Genomic DNA, 26,619 nt, shown 5'->3' with positions numbered 1-26,619 from the left:
AATTTAAAAGTAAATAAGAAAGGAAAGTGGTTCTGAAAGACAGGATTCCTGACAACATCATTGGAGCATATAGACCCAAGTGAGACTGTCTCCTCCCGGACTTTTCGGTTAAGCAGCAAATAAATTCCCTTTTTAGCTTAAGCTGGTTGGAACTGGGTTTCTGTCATCTGCCACGAAAAAACTCTGACTTATACCAAGGGGCTTCATAAAGCCTGTGGTGGAGCCCACCCATGTGATTGCTCTCCTCCTCTGTTTCAACTGGAATATTCCCCAAACAGATCTGGACAATCCTTTGTCATGAGGGCTTAGGCCTCCTTCCTCTGTCACTCACTGATGATGTAACACGGCTTAGTTCCAGGCCTGTCACTCAGCAAGTAAGATGAGGCACGATGAGACATGGAGGGGCTTATGTGGAGAAAGGCGAAAGGAAGTGTGGTGGGGTCAGACGGTTAATAGATGTGACAGAATCAGGCCTGGTGTTTTTCCTGTGCCTGGAGCCCACCTCGCCCCTGCAGGGGCCACTGGCCCCCAGCTCCTGTCTGCCTTTAAAACAGAGGCCCCACCTCTGGGATCAGTTCGGATCCAAAAGAGAAGCAATTAATCAGTTCTTGTCTCACATTCTACATCAGCATCAGTCCTTGTTTTCTAATAGGCTGACCTATATCTTGCTCCTTCGTTTGGGTCTCTGAATTGTTCCTGGCTAGTTCCCGAAGCCTGAGTCTCTGCCTCAGAAACCTTCTTAGTGATGATAATGATAGGAAACACCTGCCTTTAGTTTATCATGTGCCAGGCTCTGTTCTGAGTACTTTCCATGTTCTTAGTTCATTTAATCTTTACAACGATCCAAAAAGATAGGTCCTGTTAGTAGTCCCATTTCATAGATGAGGAAGCTGAGGCACGAAGGGTTTAAACGACCTGCCCAACATCACACGGCTAGTAAGTGGTGGAGTCAGGACATGAGGCCAGGCAGTCTGGCTCCAGTCTGTGCTATTAACATTCACACAATAACAACTTAGACTATAAACACCTGTGGTAGATTCGATTTCGCAAAGATGGATGCAGCAAAATCTCCATCCCACAGGCTTTTCTTACAATGTCACTCCGCCCTCCCTCTCACTGAGGAGCGAAGTATGTGTTCCCTCCTCTTGAACCTAGAGTATGTGACACTATGTGACTTTGAGGCTTAATAGTAAAAATGCTATGTACCTCTGCCTTGCTCTGATGGGACACTCAGTCTCAAGACCTAGTGCCATGCTAGTTTGGAAGCCCAAACTAGCCCAGATGGAGAGATCACATATAGGAAGTGTTCTGCCTGACACCCCAGCCGAGGTCCCAGCTGTAACCAGCATCACCACTAGCTAAGTGAGTGCAGATGCCTCCAGATGTTTCCTGCTTCAAGTCACTGAGTCACTCCCAGGCTTTACGTCTTTCCAAACAAGGCCCCAGACATCAGGGAGTAGAGACAAGCCCTCCCAAATTCCTTACCCAGAGAATGCATGAGCCTAATAAAATGGTCAGTTGATGCCACTAGGTTAGGCAGTGGTTTGTTACACAGAAATAGTAACTGGAACATCATCCCCTGTCTACAACCTTGTCTATATCCAGTCTATAGAGCTCTGTCTCTGAATGGTATCTGGTTCAGTCCCTAACACCCAGTGACAGGTTCATCATATTCTGCTAGCCTGATATGTCGCCCGTCATCCCTTGTTGGACGTGCTGAACGCCAACAGCCACCTTCAATTACCACTTCTTGTCTGTAGCCAGATCCTCGTGACACCAAGTGTCACCAGCTAGACCGAACTTGCTCTCGCTTCTGAAGCTGTTTCTGACCCCTCAAGTTTGTCCACAGATCTCAGTTTCCTGCCTCATTCTGCCCTAGCCAGCCCCATCCGTTTTCAGGTGACAGTCATGGTTCAGAAATGGAGCTGATCCAGCTTCTTCATTGGAGAGATGTAAAAATTGAAGCCCAGCAACATAAAACAAAATAGTAGCAACTGACATCTCTTGAAGCCCTAATGTATAATACTGAATTCAACCCTCACAAGTTATCCTGTGTAATTAATAACATCATCGATTCCATTATACAGATGGAAAACCTGAGGCTCAGAGACAGTAAGTCATTTTTGGTCATGCAGTTGTGTTAAGCTGCCTCGGTGTCCCCTGAGAGGTCAGATCTCGGAAGGTTGAAGACAAGATACATGATGGATTCCAAGACGCAAAAACCATTGGGTTTTTCTCCTGCAGAAAATCTACCTGATATCTTAACAGGATAACAGCCTCTACCTTGAAAATACACCTTCTATGATCAACACAACTAGGAAGTAAAGATGGTCCTTCCTCATGAGTTGGTATCGTGGGTGTGGCTAAGAAGATCTGTATTGGCCACATCCCTCCAGTTTTTATTTCTCTTTGTGTCACACTCCAGAATGTGATGCTCTAAATTTGGGTCCTTATCCTAGGAGATGGCACCAAATCCGTCTTTGATGAGTGTACAATGCCTTCTCATGGATGGAAATATACAGGGGTGGCTAAAAGAACAATCTTTGGAGTTCAAACAAAGGTATAAATACAGGCCCTGAGAATTCCTAATTACATGAGTTGTACGACCTGGGGCAAGCTGTGTAACTTTGTTGCCTCCAGGCTCTCATCAGCATAGCAGGCAGAACAGGACCCACTTCATGGAACTGTTGTGAAGACTGAGTGAGACAATGGAGAGAGCCCAGCACAGAACAAGGGTATGCCCCCAATCACCATTATTATTGTTATTATACACAGAAATGGAACGAATCCTTACCGAACAGAAGTAAGCAAGAGCTCACTATATTCTAGAAAAATCACCAAATTATCTCAAACTACAGTATAAGCAGTCCATAAAATCCCACAAACAGGCAGGAAGGCCAACTCCCAGATTCCCAAGTAAGTGTTCATTCACACGATTCCAGCCCCTTATTGCGCTCAAGTTGCTAAGAAACACCTTGACACTAATCATTCTTGGCAATCTCAAGATACTAACTCCTACAGTTAAATCTTCCCTAGAAAGACTCAGCTTCTGACCTAGAGGCGGGAGGTGGGAGCCCTGACCTTCTTAGTCTCCAGTTAAAAGAAAAAACAGGCAAATGATGATATCACAGTCCTATACTCCTGGCAAAGAGGAGAGTCCATAAAAGCCAGCGAGAAAAGATTCCATTGTAACTTGACTAATGCATCTCCAGAAGGGTTGCTATCAGCTGCAAAGCACTCCCCATTAAAGAAATCAATTTAGCGTTTGACTTCTCCTCCTGTGGCGCATACTGAAGCGGGATCTGACAAGGATGGAAAACAGATTTGTGTTAAATACTGCCAATAAAGTCTGTAGCTCAAGGTTACAGCAGTCAATGGAAATCCAGTGCCTTGGAAACCCTGGGACCCTCATCCGTCAGCTGGAGTCAGCAGCTTTGAAAGGAAGCTGTAGGTCTGGCTCAGGAAGGGGGCTGGTTATCAAGATTGGGTATTTGGGGTCATGGTAACCTCAGATGCTGGTTTTGTACTAGGTCCTTAAAATAGGCCTGAGCTCCCAGGTCTGTGAGCATCTTGTTGGTTTTTCTTGGTTGTAGTGGATATCTCTTGCTCTTGCTTGCCTAGCATCCACGCACTCTTCATTTTCTATCAATGGTACTCATGTTATCCCAGGAAACAGCTCCTTTTCTACTTCTCAGTCTGTGAGATTTGGGTTGAATTAAGCACCCCTCTGGCTCTAAGGGTAGGTAGGTATGTGAACTCACCCTGCCCAATCAGTGCTGGGCAGCCACTCTAGCCCCAGCAAGAGTTTCAGGGGTGTCTACGTGACCCAAGGAAGGCCAATCATAGCCAACGAGACTCAGTCTTGAAATTCATTGTAATTGTTTGTTAAAAGAAGTCATCTTTCTAGGGGCCAGCCTGGTGGCGTAGTGGTTAAGTTTGCATGCTCTGTTTTGGTGGCCTGGGGTTCAAAGTTTCAGATCCCAGGCTTGGACCTATACATCACTCATCAAGCCATGTTGTGGAGGCGTCCCACATACAAAATGGAGGAAGATTCACAGAGATGTTAGCACAGGGTGAATCCTCCTCACCAAAAAAAAAAAAAAAAAAGAGAAGAAGAAGTCATCTTTCTACTAGGGTGGATGGAAAAACAGGACGCAAGCCTAAAGCTCCTGAAAACCATCTTATCATAATAAGGAGAAAATGGAATCAGTCCAGAGAAAGATAGACATAAGAGATGGAAAGAGAGAGAATCCAAAGTCTGATTAGATCATTTGAGCTCTTAGAATCAAGCTGTACCTGAAGACCATCCCCTGGACTTTTCAGTTCTAAGATCCAATAAGTTTCATTTTACTTGGTTTTTAAGTCAGAGTTGCATTCTTATCACTGCAACTAAGAAGGATCTGATGACTCCAACGTAGCTGTATCAGCAGATGAGGCCGGCCTGCTTGGAAAGTGCCAGGTCTCTGTGGAGCCTCACTTAAGGCAACACTCAGCAATGAGTCACATCTTCCCATCAGATTCATCTTTCCAATGCATGAACAACATATGGGCAGATTATGGGAGATTTCACGTGAGTCCTGGGAAAGCAGGTACAACACGCCAAACCAGACAAGCAGGTGCCGGTGACTCTCCACATAGCCGCTCCGACCGCTTCCACGTGCTGTTCTGACTTCAACACTCAGAGCCTCGTCTTCCTGGAAACGCTGCCCCCATTTCAGAATCCGACTCTGCCTGTACCCAGGACACGTCAGCAGCACCTGGGAATTAACATCTCCCTGGGGACGGCCTCTCACCACTGACCTGCCCTTTGGCACGATGATTCTGAGGCAGTTTTTTACCCCATTTCCCAGAGTTTCAGTTTACCCCACAGGATTAAGTTTGAGGCAGCCACTGTGATAGCCGGCTTACTACTGGCCCACTAATCAGCTGCCTTCCTTCCCTGTATGGCCCCCTCACTCCCTGGTGTGTCCCTGTACCTCCTAAATAAACTACATATGCTCAATCAGTGTCTCCGTGTCTGCTTCTGCCTTGAGAGCAGAAATTTCTTCAAGTTTCCCATCAGACACTCCGTTATTCCCCTAATGGAAATTCCTCCCCTAACAGCCTTTATCTCTTAGGCTGCCCAGCCTTTTACAAATCCCCTTTCATGATCCTTAGAAATACATCTCTGCCCTCAGCCTGCATATCCCAGAAAGGTAAACAAAATCCTAGAAGCCCTCACATCCCTCCCACCCACCCCCAAATCTTATCAATATATTCATGCAGCAAAAATAGATTTCTTCCAGAAGGGAATGCTGTTGCCACCCAAATACAATTTACCTATAAATACCAGTGCAAAGGACGGCAGCAAGTACCTGGCTGGCGTCAAAACTGCAGTCCACAGTCAGGAGCATGGCCTGCTGGCTCCCCAGGGTCTGCACCCGCACCCCGCCTCCCTCTTTCCCACCTCTTCTTTCACCCCTCTCTGCCTTCCCTTTGGCATTTTATGTGGATCCAGCCACACTGAATTAACTGCTTGCAGTTCCCCTAAAATAGGCCGTGCTGTCTCCTTCTGCCTTTTTAAATGCTGTTCCATATGCCTGAAATATCTTGTCTTCTCACAGGCTGCGAAGGACTCGCTTCCTTCTCACCCCACTCAAACTCCTGGTTCCAGGGCTTTCTCACTCGAAAGAGAGAGAACTTGGCGTGGATTGTGTCAGAAGACTGAGCTTCCTTCAGAGCAAATGATGGAGACAGGCCTGGTGATCACTTGGCCAGAAATTACAGACGGGATTCCAGATTTGGAGAGTGAAGTGGTTCTTGAAGCTGCCGACAAAACACGGCCACCGTTTTAGGCGTTCTGCCAGATGTCTTCAGGTAAACAGCAGTGATGAGATCAACAGACACAGGAGGAAAGATACTCTTTTCAACTTTCCTTCATTCTTTCTGATAAAAGAGAGAAAGTCTAATTTTGGTTATTCAGATGTCTCTAACACCTAACATTTGCTAATCTCTCATTTTTAAAAGGCAGAGAATTAATAATATTGTCTTCTTCTCATTGCGTTATGTTTCTAATTCCCTTCCACCTAAGGTCACTGATACTTCTCCTTCTTTTCCATTTATATTAATGATGTAAAGTTTTCATTTAAATGCAGAGTCAAAATAAACAAAGGACAGTAAGTATAGTAACATACACACATCCCTGTGTGACAGGTGTGATACGTGTATATACATTATAATATTATATATATAATTACATATATTAACCACAGGTGGTCCTTGGATATGACAAAATTTTGTAAAAGTGATACTCAAATGAGTCAAGTTCAGGGGAAAAAGCTAGAAGGGGCTGCAGTGGCTACCTTTCAGATGCCTTCTTTCCTGGTACCCATGACATCTTTGGTGGGCACAGCCCAAAAGCTGGTGAACCCCTAAATTCTCTGAAGAAGCAGAACTTCAGAAACTCACTCCAGCTGGTCTTCCCATCTGCATAAAGGGCTTTAGAAGCGGGTTATAATCTGAACTTTCCCTGCTCTCCTCCTCTTAGGGTGTCTAAGCTGAACTTGCACATTCCCGGATTATTTCGGAGTTGAAAAACCACCGTTGTAGTTACATTTGGCTCCTCTGAAGTACAAGGCAGAGGATGCTCCCATCTTGCTGCATACCAGCTGCGACGGAGGACAAAGGCTCCTCTGTCTTTGATAAACAAATGAAGCTCAACATTAAAGGTGCTTTCTGATCCTCGCTTAAAGAGGCAGCCCCAAAGCAAACCAGCCAGACCTTCCTAAGCAGCTTTTGATGTCAAGGTTGAAAAGCAATGAGCGGTTAAGCTTGTCATTTTTATTCTGAAATGTGGCTTAGAGATATGCAAGATGGGGCTTTTCTCTTTCTAACCTTTCTGAGTGCTCCTTCTCACTCAATCAAACTCACTCAAATAGATTTACGGAGCAAGCTTGTAGAAGCCAGGCACTGTGCTAAACACTGAGGATAAACAAGAGGCCGAAACCACCAAGTGCCTCACCTCAAAGCTTATGCTCCAGAGATTCTAGAAAGGGAAGACAGATAGTAAATACAGAGGAACATCAATAAACGACAAGACCATTCCAGAGGAAGCGATGCTATTTAAAAAAATAAAACAGGATTCATCAAAATGTGGCTGAGGTCCTGGGTGTGCACACGGTGGGTGGTTGGCTGGGGTGGTCGATGATGATGTCTATAATATTGTGATCCGAAACTTGAATAACGAAAGGATTCAACCTCACAGGATCTGAGGGAAGGGTGTTCCTGGTAAAGGAAGATGAATGTACAATAGGCCAGTGATGAGACTCCTTCGATTTATCTCTTCTTCATTTACCCTCTTCATACTGACCCTTCTTACATTCCCTCCGATGTGGATCAAGGCTGCCCCAGGGAGAGAAGCCCAAGGCATCCTGCCCTACATACTGATCTATATCATCCTCCGGGAAGCATAGGACGTCCTGACTTAATCCAATCTGATTCTTACCCAAAGTTATAGGACCACCCAATAACCAGACCCCACCTACACTGACATCATTTTAACAACGTTTTTCATGATCTTTCCTTTGTCTTGTAAAGAAATAACTCAAATACCTATGCCTTATAAATTTAGCTCTAACCCTCAACACGTTGCAGCTCTTTACTGCCCATGGGTCCTGTCCCCACGCCTGCAGCTCTTCGCTGCCCACGGGTCCCGTCCCCATGCCAGCAGCTCCTCACTGCCCACGGGTCCCGTCCCCCACTACTCCATGCTATTCTGTGAATAAAAGAGCACTACTGCTAGCTCTTGAGAGTCCAATAAATCTTTCTTTTGACTCCTTGACTCACCAAGCTCGCATCACCTCCACCTCTTTTCACACAGCTTAGAGATGTGGCTCTGGATTGGGTTTCTCTTCTAATTCCATCACTAATTAACCATGTCCCTAATCCCTAGGAGTCTCAGTTTTCCCATCTGGAAAATGGTAACAAGAACAATAACACCTATTTCACAGGATTGCTGTGAAAATACGATGTTCTATCTAAAACGCTCAGCTTACTTCTTGGGGTAAATAATCAACAATGGTTACTCATCACTCTAATTTTACTGCTCTCCTTGGACAAACTCCAGAAGACACTTAGGTTCATATAGGCTGAAGGAGGACTGACCTGAATTTGAATTCTGAGTCTCTTCTTGTGTGAAGAAACTTGGGATGGGTTATTGTGAAAGAGAAGCTGACGTAATTTCTTTTTCTTGTTCCAGGTATTTCCTCCTACCCCTTCAATAGCTAGAGCATTCTACACCCACTGACTCCGGTGTAGCGTTTTTTCTAGCAGGTATCCAAAGAGAGAGAGAGTCAGTGCTTGGTCTTTGAGGTTCAAAACAGGCCTTTGAAACTCAAGGCAAGGACTACAGTCTTGAGCAAAAAAGGTTTTTGAGTTTCAAGAGCCCGTATCCTTTGAGTTTCAAAAGACCAAAATCCTGCACTGAACAATAGGCATAGAAGAATACGCTCATTGATCTGTGAGCATGAGGTTTTCTCCCGCCACAAAAAAATCTCACAGGCTCAGGAAAAGCAGCAAAAGAGAAACATGAGGGTTAGACTCCTGTCAGGGCACCCAGTGAGACCAGGTCCCATGGAATACAAGAGTTAAGGATAAAATTACAGACAGGAGGGTATACAGGAGCCTCTTCTCACTTCCCAAGGGAGGACCAGGAAAGTGAACAGGATTCGAGAGGTCTCCAGCACCCTGCCGAGGGTCACCCCAGTAGAGTGGGAATGACAGCCTGGCGTTGCCGATGAAGGAAAGAGGCTGGGGTCCCTGGACCTGGAGGAGCTTTGTGGATGGAGGCTGAAGCTGATGCCTGCTTTCCACCATTCAGGTGAGCACTGTGCACCATCATGTTAATTGCTCTTCTCCTGGGCATCTGGGAAGGACAGCAGCCAGCATCCTTGACAAAGAGAAACCTGTCTGTGCCCTAAGACTTTGCTTAGCACCATCTGAATTACCCCACGTAGACACATCCCCTTTATGATGGCTCAGAGTAGTCATAAGCCCTCAAGATGGAATGATGGCTCTAAAAATCTAGATGAATCAGCCTTGGCATTGACACTTCAGTGGGAATGAGAGGAACCAGCTTGAGTTCTCCCTAGAGCTAGAAGGACACTAAAATACGCCTTCATTACACTTGCAATCAAAAGAGATTTGCTGGAAAGACAACCTACCATCAATAAACTAATGGTCTAGAGAAAAGGCAGCTGAAAACTGCCTGACATGAAGCTGGCATAGCCCTCTGCTTTCCCCTCTCCATTCACCTTCTCACCTAGAACTGAAATGACATTTCAGGACCATAAACTTCTGTGACATAGAGTTAGACAGGGGCACTACGTGCCAGTGTTGCCCAGGCTCATTCCTTTCACTTTCCAAACTCCACATCCAGAAATCTTTCACAGGTGTTCCAACAGCTTACTTGACAAAGGAAGGATGGAGGATACTTCTCAAGGTGTATTCATTTCAGGAACTGTGCATTAGTCCTGGGCTGCCCTCTGAACTCTGTGGCAAATGGAACACAAGCTAATGGTCACTAGCTTCACTGAGTATATGATGACTCTGCTTACATTTAGATCAACGAGAGACAGGGATGGAAGGTAACTGCCTCAGTTTCCTCAAGGGAGCTCAGTCTTTGCGATTCTGAAAGCAAAACCATCTGAAGATACCAAAGCAAAATGTTAGGCAAAGCAAAAGGCTACCTGGCTGACTCCGCTCAGAAGGAAGAACTTTCTATCAAGACTGCCCCTACAAAGAGCTGTGAGAGCCCACCCTATGAATCTGAAGGCTTTCTAAAATTTTTGACAAAGTCAAGTGCATAGTCGATGTGACTTGTACTTGATATGAACAAGTCCTGTGGGTCACTGAGTTTGCTCAGGTCTGAGTTCTGTTTGCCCTCCAAGGTTCTACTGTTCCAGGGAGTGTGTGCTGCTCCAGTCTGGATGTAGACACCAAAGTCCCACCCCCTGGGCCAGCCCCACCTTCTAGGAGAGTTTGGCAGAATATAGGAAGCTCAATGATTGCATTTTTAGGAATGTATCCTAAAGAAATAATCATGCACATATGTGGAGGTTTAACTCAAGGATGTTCATCCAAGAATTAACTATAATAATGAAAACTGTAAATAACTTAAAAACACAACAACTGGGTAATGATTAAATTACAGGAGATCCATGGGATATTACGTTGTCCTTAAATGTTCTGTTTTGAGGAATATTTAATAACGTGGGAAAATGCTTAGGGTATACACATTTTTAAATTATGTGACACGTCGGTACGTACAAGATTTGCAAATATTCACATGTATAAAGAGGTTCACCAAAATAAAACTGTGATTCTCTTTGAACGGTGTGATTACGGATGAATTTAAATGTTCTTTATACCTTCTGTGAGCTTCCTATCTGTGACGGTTTAGGACAACTTGAAGTTAGAGGGCACAGTCCCCAAGACTGCCTCACTTCTGACACCAACCGCAAGTTTGATGGGTTCCCAAAAATACCCTAAAGTTTGATAATTCACTAAAAAAACCTCACAAAACTCACTGAAAATTGTTATGCTCATAATTATAGCTTACACAGAGAAAGGATACAGAAAAGATGAGCCAAAGGAAGAGATGTATGGAGTAGAGTCCAGGAAAAGTGCTAAAAGGGGAGGTCCCGTTGTCTTCTCCCCATGGAGTTAAGGACACGTTACCTTCCTGGCATCCATGTGTGACAATATGCACAGAACAGTGCCACCCAAGGACGCTCCTTGAGCCTCCATGATCAGAGTTCTCAGGGGACTTCACTATGTCAACATGAGGGATTGCCCTTGTGGCTGATCTCAGTCTCAGTCTCCACCCTTCCACCCGTGTCCCAAAGCCCCCACCCCAAATCACATTGTTGGCCTTTCTGGCATGGCTCACCCTTACCCCAACGTGTGGCCATCCCCCACCCTAAATCGTATTGTTTCACCACCCAGTGTGACCCCAGGTCCCAAGCAAAACAAAAACCATGTCCTATCAAGCAGAACACTGGATCACCTCCCAGTAAGCCAAAGACAAAGACCAGATGTCTTGGGCAGGATTGACTTCTTTACTACAAACTACGATAAACAATAAAAGTTACCGTGAACAATAATATTAAGAAGTATTCCTGCATTAGATAACTGGTGTCTTTGAAATCTGATCCTGGACACCCAGGGAAGCCAAAGGGCTGCTTTTGCCCCATCCTTACCACCTGGCCACCATCTAAATGGGCTTCTGCCTTTTCTTGGGTTATACCCTAAGTCCTCAATGGGCATCTGATCTTGTTAGCTTTTCGTTATTGTAATTTCTATTCTTATTATATTGCTGTTTTTATAATTCCAATTGTAATGATTGCAATCATTGCTATCATGTATTGATTACTGACCGTGTTCCAGGTATTGACTTAAATTTTTAACATGTACAATCAAGTATAATTTTCACTTAAAATGAATTTTTCAGTATGTGCTATTTTAGCCCCATTTTGAAGATGAGAAAACTGGGGAACTAGGAGGTAAAATTTTTTATCCCAAATCTCCCTATTTAGCAGAGACAGAGCTTAGATTCAATCTCAAATCTGTCTCCTTCCAAACGCCCTTGACTTCCCTTCTGCTCTAACGGCTCCTCCCCTGGGGGTCATCATTCTCTGATTCAGCTCCCCTACTCTGGTCAGTCCCTCATCAACCTAGGAGCATCTAGGAAGCCAGAGGGCCACCCATCTGAGGCCAACAATGAAGAAGCCTCCATCACCATATCAAGCCCTTAGAAAGGCATCCCATGCTGATCGCAGACCCAGGAGCCTTCTGTCCGGATGCCAGACCCCAAGACGCAGCTCCCTGTCCACGTCTCTCAAACAATCCCTCCACCTGGACCCAGTTCGCCCCTCAAGATTGCATTCCCTTTGGAGCGTCTGTCCATTCGTCCAGGTGTTCTTTATGGCCAGACATCTAAAAATATTTTAAAAAAGATAATTTGTCTCAAGACAACTTCATGTTAATTTTACATGTCGAATAAACACTGAACAAATCTCGAGTACATTTCAGAAACGCTCTATGTCCTTAGGGACTTCTTCCTCTGTTTACTTTCTTATTTTTTTACTTTGAATCTCTAAAGAGTCAAGTTTTGGTCAATTTTCTTCCTTCAAAACTTATTTTAATTTGTACTAAGACAAAAGGATGTGAAACACTCAATATGGAGTTGAATGTCTTGGTCATTAACTGAAATGGTTTAGATAAATTTGTAGGAATGATGTGGTTCAGCTAGGGCAAACCACAAGTCTGGATGGATGTTGGAGGTACAGATGACAAAGGTATCGATCGCCTCTGGAGAAGTGAGCTGTCAATGGAAGCTTCTGGGAGGGCTGAGATGAGGGCCACTGTCTGAGCCTTGGTTCTGGAGGATTTTAGAAGATAGGACCAGTGGGGGAAGGCAGCCCGGAGAGAAGGTATAGGGTCTGCTAAAACCAGAGTCAGAAATGATCCTGTACAATGCTTCCCAATGCTGAAGGCACCAAGCCCTATGGGGTGAGGGTAGGGGAGGAAAGTGGGAGTTCGTAAATCAGGGGTACATGGTTAGCCTTTTGGTGTCATCATAACCAAGCATTTACATATTGGTATGTATATTATTTTATAATAAATTATTTCATTTTTATTTCTCCTTTAGATTACAATTAGATAATATTGATTTTTTATCAGGCATGTGGAACGGTTATATTGTCTATGAATTTCACCTCAGGAGGTCCTCCAAAATACTGGTAATAGACAGGGAACACTGGGCCGAATGGATGTTGAAACCACTAGCCTAGTCAATTCCGGGAAGTTCCATGAGGCAGGAACTGCGTGGAGGGTTGGAAAAATGAGCAGTAAGGGGACAAGTTGAGTGAGATAGGAAGGAATCAGATTACGTGAAAATCTTTGGGCACAGAGGCAATTTTACCCCGAAGCTAACGAAGGTGAAGCTTTAGTTAGCCCCTCACTTGCTTGGGGCCAATCCAAGACCTTGGGAGGAGCCCTACAGCATGTTCACGTGGTCATGTTTATTTACTTGAAATATATTTTTATTTCCATTTTCCTTGAAAAGGGTCCCCAAAATTGTATAGAGAGGGCTTCACAGACTCTAGACATCCTTAGTTGGGTGGGATTCACACTTCGACAATGGGGAACACCAGTGAGTTTAAGCAGAGAAGTGACACAACCCCTTGTGCAGAAAAATCACTGGGAACTCCTTCGTCGGGGAGAAAGATGTTCTTGTTTCTCATTTCCCATTCCATACCAGGGAAATAGGCGACGCGGTTCAGACTCGCTTTCTGCAAAAGCTACATATAGACCCAGACATGGCACTGTGTGGTCATCGTGGTCCATCTACCAACATGCTCATTCCCACAAGTCCTGCAAATCTAGCTGCTGTAGGTACAGTTCATTCCCAGAAACACAAACTATTCCTGGGATGGGGGTATCAGGGCCAGCCCTTGCACTAACCCTAGCATGAGGACACACCTCTACATCTCTCGTACCTTCCTGAATTTGTGGCTCCACTACCTGGGTAAGGCACAACTCTACCAGCACTCATCACAAACGCTTTCATTCACTCTATAACCATTCACTGAACTCCTACTACACACCAGATCTTGTAGCAGATGCCAGGAAGATGGAATGATAGAGTGGTTAGTGTACAGCTATTGGGAGTCTTTGCAGACCACATACCAGCTATGTGAACTTGTGCAAGCCATTTGATGTCTCTGAGTTCAAACTTATCTCTACTATAAAATGGACACAGTAACAGCAGTGAGCATCTTCTATTTCAAGTTTCCCCTGTACTATATAATTATTTTTATGGAGGTATAATTTTCTTACAATAAAATACACAGTTCTTAAGTGTTTGGTTTAATGAGTTTTGACAAGTGCAAACTTCCAAGCAACCCCCACTGAACGCAAGATATACAACACCTCTATCACCCCAGATAGTCCCTTTACGCCCCTTTCAGATCAATTCCCTGACCCTTAGAAACAACCATTTTTTTACTTCTATCATCATGAGTACATATTATCATACAAAAATATCCTTTTGTGTCTGGCTTCATTTGCTCAACAAAATGTTTTTGAACTACAGCCATATTGTTGTATATATCAGTTGCTTGTCCTACTGTTGTTGAATAATATCCCACTCTGTCAATATATACCACAATTTATCTATCCATTCACCCAATGATGGACATTTCAGTTGTTTCCAGGTTTTGGCTATTGTGATATAGCTGCTGTGAGCATTGCTATTTAAGTCTTTTCGTGGACACACAGCTACATGTCTCTTGGGTAAATAACTAGGAGTGGAATTTCTGGGTCAGTAGGTAAACGGATGTTTAACTTTATAAGAAATTAACAAGCAGTTCTCCAAAATGGTTGTACCATTTGATATTCCCCACAGCAAGCAATGTAATGTACCAGCAGCTGCTCCATATCCTAATACTTGATTTGACAATTTTGTTTTTTGTTTTGTTTTGCTTGTTTTTGCCATTCTAGTGGTTGCAGAAGAGTATCTCATTGTGGTTTTCATTTGTATTCCTGGATGACTAATGATATTGAACATTTTTTTCCCCATTTATTGGCTATTTGTACATCTTCTTTCACACACTGTCTGTTCAAGCCTTTTGCCCGTTTTAATGCTCTTGTGTATCTATACTTTGTAGGCATATATTTGTAGGCATTCTTTATACATTCTGGACATGAGTCCTTTGCCAGATAGATATACCATGAATATTGTTCATCCAGTCTGTGGTTGAACCATATGTGTGACTATACCTACTCCCAGGAGTGTTCAGTGATATGAACCAACAAAGTCTTCTGTTTTAAAGGGTCAACTGAATTCAGTGTCCAGACTCTGTCCTTTGCAAGTGGGAGTCCTGATTAACACGTTAAGAAATAATTACCTCCCAGGGTAGATGTGAGGACTACATGAGACTGAATGTGATAATACATGGGAAGTCTTTAACCCAGGATTCAGCACATAATAAACTGTTTCTGTTGTTTTTACCAACATTAAAAAAAGCAGCCCTTTCTATCACCAAGAAAATAGTATTTGTATAGGAAGGCAGAGACAAAAAGAATCCAGTGCTATGAGACTGTATAGGAAGAGCTCTTAACTGATCACGGGAAGGCATGTCAAATAAACTTTCCAACAAAAGACTAGAAGATTATTCGGCAATAGTAAGACTTGGAAAGGAAGATGGCAGAGGGGACACAGTTTTCAAACAGAAAGACGGCCTTGTGAAAGGTCAATGGGATGCAAATGCCTGTAGCATTTAGGCAAGGCTGCAATGCGTGGGGCAGGCTGGGGCATGATGGGAGAAGAGGCTATGGATGTAGGTGAGGTCAGATTATTGAGGTCTTGGCCACATAAGAGTGTTTGTTCTTTATTCTATAGGCCTATCTTCTCCAAGTGCACCCCCAGAGCAGCAATACTCGGGAACTTGTTAGAAATGACCAGATCAAAATCTGAGTTTTAACAATACTCTGTGTGACTCATATGCAAATAAAGTCTGAAAGGCACTGCTGTAGACAATGAGAGACATCCGAAGCTTGCGACTGGGGTAGTGATTTGATCAGATTTATAGGTTAGGAATTTCAGCCTGGAGGCGACATGCAGAATGGTCTGAAGGACGCTAGACCACAGATAGAAAGATCAGCTAAGAGTCCATTGTCATTAGATCTCCCTGGACCTCAGAAGTTAAGTGTCATTTTTGATAAAAACACTTTCAGAGGCCAGAGGGGTAGCATAGTGGTTAGGTTTGTGCACCACACTTCAGCAGCCTGGGGTTCACAGGTTCGGATCCTGGCATGGACCCAGCACTGCTTGTCAAGCCACACTGTGGCAGCATCCCACATAAAGTGGAGGAAGATTGGCGCAGATGTTGGTTCAATGACAGTCTTCCTCAAACAAAAAAGAGGAAGATTGGCAACAAATGTTAGTTCAGGGTCAATCTTCCTCACATACACAAGAAAACCACTTTCAAAACTCAAATTATCTTGCAGGCATCCCTACAATATTCTAAGAACCTTCTGGAGACATCTACTTAAACTCTACAAATCATCATCATCATTACGATATCAAGAGTTACTGGACATGTAACTAACCATTCCAGGCTCTACAAAGGGTACCCTCTGCATATTATTTCTAATCCTCATAACAATCTTGAAATATTGGCAACTACAACAGATATGTGTTGTCTGACTCCCCTGCATTCCATTTCCCACAAAGACCCTTATTCTCAGGCAAGTGGTATGACTGGGACTGACATCACTCTTAGCTCTGTCTTACTAGTTATGGTGATTGGTTCAGGGATGCACATGTGATCCAGCGAAAGCCAATGAGAAGCAAGAAAACGTCTGTGGCACTTCTGGGGAACAAGCCCCTGCAGGCACGGCCCAAAGAGATGCTCACCCTTTCCAAGCCAAGCTGTGGTGGGAAGGTGAGAAGCTGTGAGGTCTGGAACAGTGAAAGTCATTTTGGCCACTATGAGGGAAGCCACTAGGAGGATAAAACTGGCACTAAGGGAAGACCAAATTTAGAGAATCATCAAGAAATACAGCTAGATTCCCTGATGACAAAATGAAGCTCGGGACTGGATAAAGCCACACCTAGGATGAGTTACTGCCAAAATTTTCTGTTAAATAAACCAATTTTTTATTGTTATTTAAGCCAGAAGTTCTGTCACCAAAAGTTTCCTAATGGATAGACTGTCATGATTTTCACTTTCCGACAAAAAAGCTGAAAAGTAAAAAGGATAAATTTTCTGTTTGGCCACACAGCTCATATCTAAAATCAAATCCATCTCACTTGAAAGTCTGTGCTTTTTCTGCTAAGTTTGCTCCTTCTCAAACTTAATTTTTGAATCAACACTAGTAAACATAAATGAGGAAATAATAAGATTTAATTGAACACTATATGATGCATAATTTATACAACCGGGGGGGGGGAATTGCAGCTTGAGAAAATGAAATATTTTCTATCTTTCACCTACGTACTTATTTAATTTTAACTTGCTAAGTAATTCAGGGAATATTTATTGAAAGCACATATTATATGCTGGGCCCTGTATTAGAAATATAAAAATGAGTAAGAGAATGATTCTAAATGTGTTTCTTATCAAACAACAGAGCCTGAAAAACATTAAGCAAAAACTGATAGTGATAAAAGGAGAAATAGACAAATCTGCAGATAGAATTGGGAACATTTACACTTCATTCTCAGAAAATGATAGAACCACTACAGGAAATCAGAAAAGATACAGAAGGTCTAAATACAATCAGCCAATAGGATTCAGATGACATATACATAAAATTCCACCCTACAACAGCAGACTATACATTTTTTCAAGCACCATAGAATATCCACCAAGATAGCTAATACCCTGGGACATAAAATAAATCTCAATAAACTTAAAAGAACTGGAATCAAACAAACTATTTTCTCTGATCACAATGACACCAAACTAAAAAGCATTAACAGACAACAGGAAAAACCTCTAAACATTTGGAAATTGAATAACACAGTTCTGAATAATTTATGGGTCCAAGAGGAAGTCTCAAAAGAAAGAAAAATATACAGAACTAAATGAAAATGAAAATAAAACATATCAAGATACGTGTAATGCAGCTAAAGCAGTACAAACAGGGAAATTAATAGCATTAAATGATAACTTTAGAAAAGAAGAAAGATCTCAAACTAATAAGCTAAATTCCTACCTCAAGAAACTAGAAAAAGAACAAAATAAACCCAAAGAAAGCATAGGTAAGCAATAATAAAGGCAGAAATCAATGAAATTGAAAATAGGAAAACAATAGAGAAATCAATGAAAGAAAAAACTGGTTGTTTGAAAAAAATCAGTAAAATAGCTAAAACTCAAGAAAAACTGACAAAAATAAAAAAGAGAGGACACAAGTCATCAATATCGGAAATGAAATAGGAGATATCACTACAGATCTTGGAGCTATTAAAAAGATAACAAGAGGGGCCAGTCTGGTGGCACAGCGTTAGGTTCACACGTTCCACTTTGGTGGCCGGGGTTAACCGGTTCGGATCCCAGGTGCAGACCTACGCACCACTTGTCAAGCCATGCTGTGGCAGGCATCCCACATATAAAATAGAGGAAGCTGGGCATGGATGTTAGCTCAGGGCCAGTCTTCCTCAGCAAAAAGAGGAGGACTGCAGGCAGATGTTAGCTCAGGGCTGATCTTTCTCAAAAAAACAAAAAAAAGAAAAGAAAAAACGAAAAAATATAACAAGAAATTACCATGAACAACTTTATGCTCATAAATTCAACAACTTAGAAGAAATGGACAATTTCTCAAAAATCACACACTATCAAAACTCAAGGAAGATGAAACAGAAAGTTTGAACACCCCTATAACTATTAAAGAAGTTGAATTCCTGATTGTAACACTCCCAAAAGAGAAAATCTCTGGACACAGATGGTTTTGCTGCAGAATTTTACCAAACGTTTTAAAGAAGAATAAACACCAACTACATACAATCTCTTCTCCAAAATAAAAGAGGAGGAACCCCTTCTCAAATAATTTTATGAGGCCTGTATGATCCTGTTTAAAAAAAAGCACAAAGACAATATAAAGAAGGAAAATACAGATCAATATCTGTCATGAACTGTGATGCAAAATCCTTAAGAAAATATTAGCAAATTCAACAATGTATGAAAAGAATTACATACCATGACCAACTGGGATTTATTTCAGGTGTGCAAGGCCAACTCAAAAATCAATCAATGTAATTCACCATATCGAAAGGCTAAAGAAGAAAAAACCGATGCAGCAAAACCATTTGACAAAATCCAACACCATTCATGATAAAAACTCTCAGCAAGTTAGGAATAGAGGGGAACTAAATCAACTTGATAAAGATCATCATACTTGATGGTGAAAGACTATACATTTTCTCACTAATATCAGAAACAAGGCAAGGAGGTCCACTCTCAACATTCTTATTCAACATAATACTGGAAGTTTTAGCCACTGCATTAAGGCAAAGAAAACCATAATAAAACTACACAGCCTGGAAAGGAGAAGTGAAACTACCCCATTTGCAAATAACATGGTTGTTGACAAAAATCCCAAGGAATCTATTCCTCCAAACCTTCTAGAAGGAATAAGTGTGCTCATCAAGGTGACAGGATACAAGATCAACACACAAAAACCAACAGCACGTTCATACTAACAATGAATATGCATAAATGAAAATTAAAAACACAGTATCATTTACAACCGCTGCAAATAAAAGTTGTAAATTTAACAAGACAAGTACAATATTTGTATGCTGAAAATTACGAAATGCAAATAAAAGTAATCAAAGAAGATCTAAATAAATGGAGAGACATATCATGTTCAGGAATTGAAAGACTCAACATAGTAAAGATGTCAAATTTCCCGAAGTTGATCTATAGATTTAACGAATTCCTATCAAAATCCACACAAGGTTTTTGTAGAAATAGACAAATGTATTCCAAAATTTATACAGCAAGGTACAGGCCCTAGAATATTTAAAATAATCTTGAAAAAGAAAAACAAAGTGAGAGGAATCGCTCACTTTAAGGCTTACTGTATAGCTACAGTAATCAAGACAGTGTGGCTCTGATGGAGGAAAAGAAACACAGATCAATGGAACAGAATGGAGAACTCAAAAATAGATCCACACAAATATGCCCAAGTGATTTCAGACAAAAGTGCAAAAGCAATTCAATGCAGGAAAGGCAGCCTTTTCAACAAATGATGCAATTGGACAATTTGCACAGGAAGAAAAATGAACATAGAACAAAACCTCAAACCTTATAGGAAAGATAACAAAACAAGTTATGAGCTTAAATGTAAAATTATAACATTTTTAGAATAAAAACAAGAGAAAATCTTTGAGATCCTGGCTAGACAAAGAATTCCTTAGACTTGACACCAATAGCAAGATTCATACAAGGAAATTTTGATAAACTTTACCTCATTAAAATTAAAAACTTTTGCTCTGCAAAAGGTCCTAGTAAGAAGATAAAAACACAAGCTACAAACTGGAATAAAATATGTGCAGATCACATAGCCCACAAAGGACTAATATCTGGAGTAAATAAGGAACTCTCAAAACCCAATGTTAAAAATCAAACAATCCAACTGGACAATATAAACAAGACATGAACAGATATTTCACTGAAGAAGATATACAAATAGCAAATGAACACATGAAAAGATAATCGACATCATTAGCCATTAGGGAAATGCCAATTAAAGCCACAATGAGGTATCACCATATACCTGGCTGAAAGGCTAAAATTAAAAACAGTGACAACTCCAACGCTGGCGAGGATGCAGAGAACCTGAATCACTCACACATCACTGGTGGGAATGTAAAATGGTACCACCACTCTGGAAAACAGTTTGACAGTTTCTTATAAAACTAAACGTGAAACTGTCATATGATCTAGCAACTGCACTCTTGGGCATTTAGCCTGGCGAAATGGAAACTTACGTTCACACAAAAACCTGCATACTAATGTTCGTAGCAGCTTTTTTCCTAATAAGCAAAACTAGAAACAGCTCAGAAGTCTTTCGACAGATGAACAGTTAAGTTGGGCTACAGTCATACCATGGAATACTGCTCAGCAACAAAAAGGAATAAACTACTGACACACGTAACAACTTGGATGAATGTCCAGGGAATTACCTTGAGTGCAAAAAGCCAACCTCAAAAGGTAGCATACAGCATGATTCCATTTATATAACATTCTCGAAATGACAGAATTATAAAAATGGAGAGCAGATTAGTAGTTCCCAGGATCTAGGGATTGTGGGGGTTACTGTTGGGAGGAATACGGGTGTGGCTATAAAAGGTCACATGAGGAATCCTTGTGGTGATGGAAATGCTTCTGTATCCTGCCTGTGGTAGAGGACTCACACACCTATGCATGTGATAAAATTGCACAGAAGTAAATACGCATGTGCACACAACACGCACAACCTACAGACACATTCATGCACACAAATGAGTACAAGTAAAAGTGGGGAAAACTGAAAAAGGTCAGTGGATTTCATCAATGTCAATATCCTAGTTGGGATCTGTACTGTAGTTCTGTGAGGTATTACCATGCTACCATCGGGCAAACGGCATAAGGGACAGGTGGACCCTCTCTGTATTATTTCTTACTATTGTCTGTGAACTTACATTATTTCAAAATAAAAAGTTCAACTTTAAAAAAATGAGTAAGGGCAGTCTCTATGAAAGCTCATGGTCTACTGAAGAGAGCAATTTTTTTTTTCTGCTTTATCTCCCCAAATCCCCCCCAGTACATAGCTGTATATCTTAGTTGCAGGTCCCTCTAGTTGTGGCACGTGGGATGCCGCCTCAGCATGGCTTGATGAGCGGTGCCATGTCCACGGCCAGGATCTGAACCAGCAAAACCCTGGACCACCGCAGTGGAGCGCACGAACTTAACCACTCGGCCACGGGGCCAGCCCCGGGAACAATAATTTAAAGGAATAATTAAAGCTGATTGTGATAACTCTCACAGTACATGTGTGTGCCATTGACACGGAGATTCAGTGGATTGAACACTGACAACTGAGCTGGCACTATATGAGTAGAAGACTTGTGGGAAAATGGAGGTGTGAGAATTGGACTAATGTTCTATCTCTGATGTGGGGACACACACACACACACACATGCACTCACACACAGAGGAACCAAGCAGAGAACAAATGAAACGGGCACTTCACCCTAGCACTGAATCTACAGAAGGGTGCCATCTACTTGTCAATACTTTGACAAACATAGGTGACGTACGCTGCAGATGTAAGGACACTGAAATGAATTACCAGACAACTTCCTTTCTGGAGAGTATTGACAGCAAGATGTAATCTGAGGGAAATCAAACAGCATCCCATAAGGACTCTCTTAGAGACGCAAAAGATAGGAAGCTGAGGGAGAGCGCAGCCCTGATGAGTAGCCAGTAGCATCAAGAAGGGAGCCTGATTCAGTCACACCACTTTGCCACCAAGCAACCAAACAGACACGGGCATGGAGTTTTAGCAAGCGTGGAGAAGTTGCTGACAGGACTGCCTTGGTCTCCAAAGCTCCTTCACATCCCACCCAAGGCTGTGGTCTCCTTAACCTTTTGAGACCAACCTTGGTCATCCTCCTCTCCAACTTGAGAAAATATTGTAATAACAATAATAGTAACAAGCATTAGCCAATGGATTCAGCTCCTGAAACACATTATCTCACTTCATCGTACAACAATCTTACTAGATCGCAGATAAGGATCCCAATGGCACATGGGTAAACACAGCAACATCCTCGAAAAATGCTGTGCAATTTTGGGGCAAACAATAAGCTGGAATATGGCTGTCCACATTCAACGACAAATTTAAAAAGAACAAACACCACCTCCACCACCACAAGAGGCTTGTGAAAAAGATGTGTAACCGTGAAGGAGGATTTAAACAGAACCCAACAGACAAGAGCGGAGGATCGTATTTCAAGAAAAACTGCTCGGGGATATTTTAGATACCATCTGCTTTTCACTCTCAAGGAAATCACAGAAACACAGACCCTGTAAAGTAAGAGGAAATAATAAGGCAATTTACTGAGGGAAAAAAAGAGGAAGCTGACCAAGTTAAGGAATTAATTCAAGGAAAGAAAGAATGATTTACAGAATTAAAACACAAAAGGTGGTAAAGAGCTGAACTGACAATATAGGAAATTTCAACACCTTGTTGAGCAAAACAAATTGAAGAAGCTCTTTCTGAATGTAAAAAAAAAAAGAAAAAAAAGATAAAGCTAATTAGAAACTACTTTTATAATGGCTCCTCTAGCTATGTTGATGATGGTGATGGACAATACAAACTGGAAACCCTGAAAACATACAACGAATGAAATATAAACTAAATGACCACAACTAGGATTATCACTTTTTTTCCAATTTTTTTTTAAGGTATGCTTTTTGGTGAGGAAGATTGGCCCTGAACTAACATCTGTTGCCAATCTTCCTCTTTTTCTTCCTCCCCAAAGCTCCAGTGGTATATCCTACTTGTAAGTCCTTCTAGTTCCCCGATGTGGGCACCGCCACAGCATGGCTTGATGAGTGGTGTGTAGGTCTGCACCCAGGATCCAAACCGGTGAACCCCAGGCCTCTGAAGCAGAACACACAAACTTAATCACTATGCCACCGAGCCAGCCCCAGGATTACCTCACTTCAAACATATTCACACCCAGAGGCTAGTGAGCCTCTCTGGAGGACAGAAAGAGGGTGAAAGAGGGAGACGGAGGGGGACAGAGAGAGAGAAGAAGACAACGAGAGAGGGAAGGGAGGGTGAGAGAGAGGAGGAGGGAGGGAGAAAGAGAGAGGAGGAAGAGACGGGGAGAGAGAGAGAAAGAGAAACTGAAAACATACTAAAAGAGACAAAATGGAAGGGCTCATTTATTACCACAGAAAAAAAGTGAAAAAATACAGCAACATTTAGATACATCTTGATACTTTAGTTCCACCCGAGGGGCGGGGTTCCAGGTCAAACGCAAAGAAACAGAAATTAAATTGTTGGCAATCTCCTCCATCGCAGCATTAGATGCCAGAGACAATGAAACAAAGTATGCAGTTCTGATGAAAAACAGCTGGAACCAGGCACTGTCTCTTCAGGCAGGTTGGAAACCCTTTGTGAAAGCAGCAAAAAAGAAATTCTCTGACAGAAAAGGACCAAGGAAATGAAGTCCTCACTTACCTTTCATGGAAAAAAAAAGTCTGTAAGAACACTTAGTAAAATAAGGAGTGAATTAACAAATTTTTTAAAAACCTTGCTTGTAGGGAGGGCATGTCATAAAAGGACAAGAAGTGAGTGCTGAGAACATCTACACATAAAACGCTCCTGACCTCCAGCGCCTAGCACAAGGCACGCCCTGGAAAATGTTAAGTGTTCGAGAAATGTGGGCTCCATCATATTTACCGATGAGACAATGGAGGGATTCTCATTAAAGCCAAGAACAAGAAATGGAAATTGTCTCAGCTTTTACTTAGCAGCATTCTGGAAATGGTTGGCAATGAGAAAATAGAAGATGCAGCAATACTGTATAAAAATTGGAAAGGCAGAGGCATCTATCCATTATTCGTGGATCACACAATACTACTTAGAAGTCCAAGAGATTCCACTGCAACTTTATTAAAATTGTTCAGTAGGCAGTCCAGGCCATATCTGTGTGTGTGTGTGTGTGTGTGTGTGTGGAATACATATGTAATTAATATTACATATTAAATTATTTCACATATAATTTAAAATCCACTAGCTTCCTTACATGGCACTAATATCCAGTTAAAAAGCATAGTACGCAATTTTCACAATAACAACAAAAATATAAAACATCTTGAAATAGCTTTACAGAGAAACGCACACCACCCAAATGAAAAATATTAATCCTTTGATGGAGAATATAAAGATAACAGAATGCACTGTTATACAAGCCAAGTTCTTAGAGGGACGATACTGTATCAATTTTAAGACGTTAAAATTAATCTACAAATTTAACATTATTAACTACAATCCCAAAGTGATTTTATTTGAAACTTGACAATATGATTGTAAAATTCATCAGCAAGTATAAGCAGATCAGAATAGCCCAAAGAGGACTGAAAAAGAGTGAAAAGAAGGGAGAAGTTGCAATATTAGAGAATACAATATACATAAAGGAACAAAAAAAAACTTCTTCCTGAGACCATAACAGAGGTGGGTCAATGAAACAGAATAAAAAGGAAAGAAAATAGACCCAAATCTGTAAGTACTGAGTGGACCCTAAAGTTGATATTTCAGATAGAGAAAGAACAATATATTCAATAAATAAATTTAGATAAAAGACAGGTTTAAACCACACCTCAGGCCTTACCCCAAGATAATTTGTAAATGAATGTAAAATTAAAAATTGAAAAATGAAATTATAAAAACAAACTGAAGAAAATCTAAGCAAATATTCATATCATCCTCCCCTGCTTTTTTCTCCATAGCATCATCAGCTTCTAAAATATTATATCAATTCTTTTTTTTTTTTTTTGGTGAGGAAGATTGGCCCTGAGCTAACATCTGTTGCCAATCTTCTTTTTTTTTTTTCTCCCCAAAGTCCCAGTACACAGTTGTATATCGTAGTTGCAAGTCATTCTAGTTCTTCTACGTGGGATGCTGCCACAGCATGGCTTGATGAGACGTGTGTAGGTCCATGCCCAGCATCTGAACTGCAAACCCCCGGTCACCAAAGGGGAGTGCATGAATTTAACCACTCAGCCACAGGGCCGGCCCCTATATCAATTCTTTATTATTTTGCTTACTGTCTGTCTCTTCATACCAAAATGCAAGATTCATGAGGACAGGATTTTTAGCTGTTTATACCCAGTGCCTTGGAAAGCTTCTAGTACATAGTAGTAAGCAAAAATAATTGTTGAATAAATGAATAAACAAATGATATCAGATTGGAAAAGGCTTTCTAAACATAAAATCAAGAAGGAAAGTAACATGAAAGAAAATATATAATACATCTTACATAAAATATAAGGTGAATTAATTTTTCCTCCACATCAAAAAAGGTAAATAAAAGTATTTGATAAATTGGAAAATATTTGCAACCTGTATTATAAAGGCTGAATATTTATCATTAAATAACTAGCCTCTATGAAACAATAAGAATGAAAAATGGGCAAAGATGATGTCCTAACGAGAAATGTTAATGGTCAATATTTAAAATGCGTAACATCACAAATAACAAAAGAAACTGTATTACAAGGAGTGAAATACAATCTGCCTCTCCTCCGACTGGCAAAGTCAGATCACACTCTGTCTTTGACCAGAGTGTAAGGAAACCGAGACTCTTACACCGGTAAGCAGAAGTAAATTTTAGTAGGATCTTTCTGGAGAGCAATGAAATGTGTCAAATTTTATATGTGCATGCCCATTTACCAACAATTCGGCTTCTAGGAAATTGTCTTACAGAAAAGCCTGCAGAAATACACTACTCAGACAAACAGGATGTACTGTTATCGTAATAACAAAAAAGCTGCAACAATTTAAATGCCTTTGATATCAAATAAATAAGGTACATCCACACAGTGGAATAATACACACTCTGCTGCATACCAGTGTGGGTCAGAACCACGTGAATAATGTCTGCGATAAATTTTGCAAAAGACAGCAAGTCACCGAGCAGTATGTGTATCTTGTCCGTGTGCATATATAAGCATGGTTCTCAATCTGTGGTCCCCAGACCGGCAGCATCAGCATTACCGGGGAAGTTGTCTGAAAGGCAAATTCCCAGGCCTCAGACCAAACCTACTGAATCATAAACTTTAGGTATGGGACTCAGAAATCTGTGTTTTAACAAGCCCTCTAAGACATTCTAATGCACACTGAAGTCTGAGAACCACTGATAAATCCTGGAAGATAGACACGACACTGCAAATAAAGTTGTCTCAGGGTATAGTTTCATGGGAAATTTCATTTTCTCTTTGATATATATCTATATTCCAGCTGACATGTACTGCACTTGAAATTAGAAAAGGAAAGTTATTTCCATCAGAGAGA

General features: G+C 41.5%; 1 long non-coding RNA gene and 1 pseudogene across 3 annotated transcripts; one reads left to right on the top strand and one right to left on the bottom strand.

Annotated features, from left to right (window-relative positions):
• The window catches only part of LOC138919975 (heparan sulfate glucosamine 3-O-sulfotransferase 4-like), a 141,042-nt pseudogene that overhangs the window by 36,553 nt on the left and 77,870 nt on the right, over positions 1–26,619 (bottom strand).
• LOC138919739 (uncharacterized) lies at positions 5,625–10,281 on the top strand. Of its 3 annotated transcripts, none has more exons than XR_011430198.1 (3): positions 5,625–5,856; positions 8,237–8,857; positions 9,429–10,281. It is a non-coding gene; the product is annotated as an uncharacterized lncRNA (long non-coding RNA). The 3 variants fall into 3 exon arrangements; XR_011430199.1 differs by having other exon boundaries at positions 9,416–10,281; XR_011430197.1 differs by having other exon boundaries at positions 5,628–5,856; positions 9,600–10,281.

This window comes from Equus caballus, chromosome 21, assembly GCF_041296265.1.
Source record: "Equus caballus isolate H_3958 breed thoroughbred chromosome 21, TB-T2T, whole genome shotgun sequence".
Taxonomy (NCBI): domain Eukaryota; kingdom Metazoa; phylum Chordata; class Mammalia; order Perissodactyla; family Equidae; genus Equus; species Equus caballus.
The sequence above is the reverse complement of the archived record's forward strand: the minus strand, read 5'-3'. Positions and strand labels throughout refer to the sequence as shown.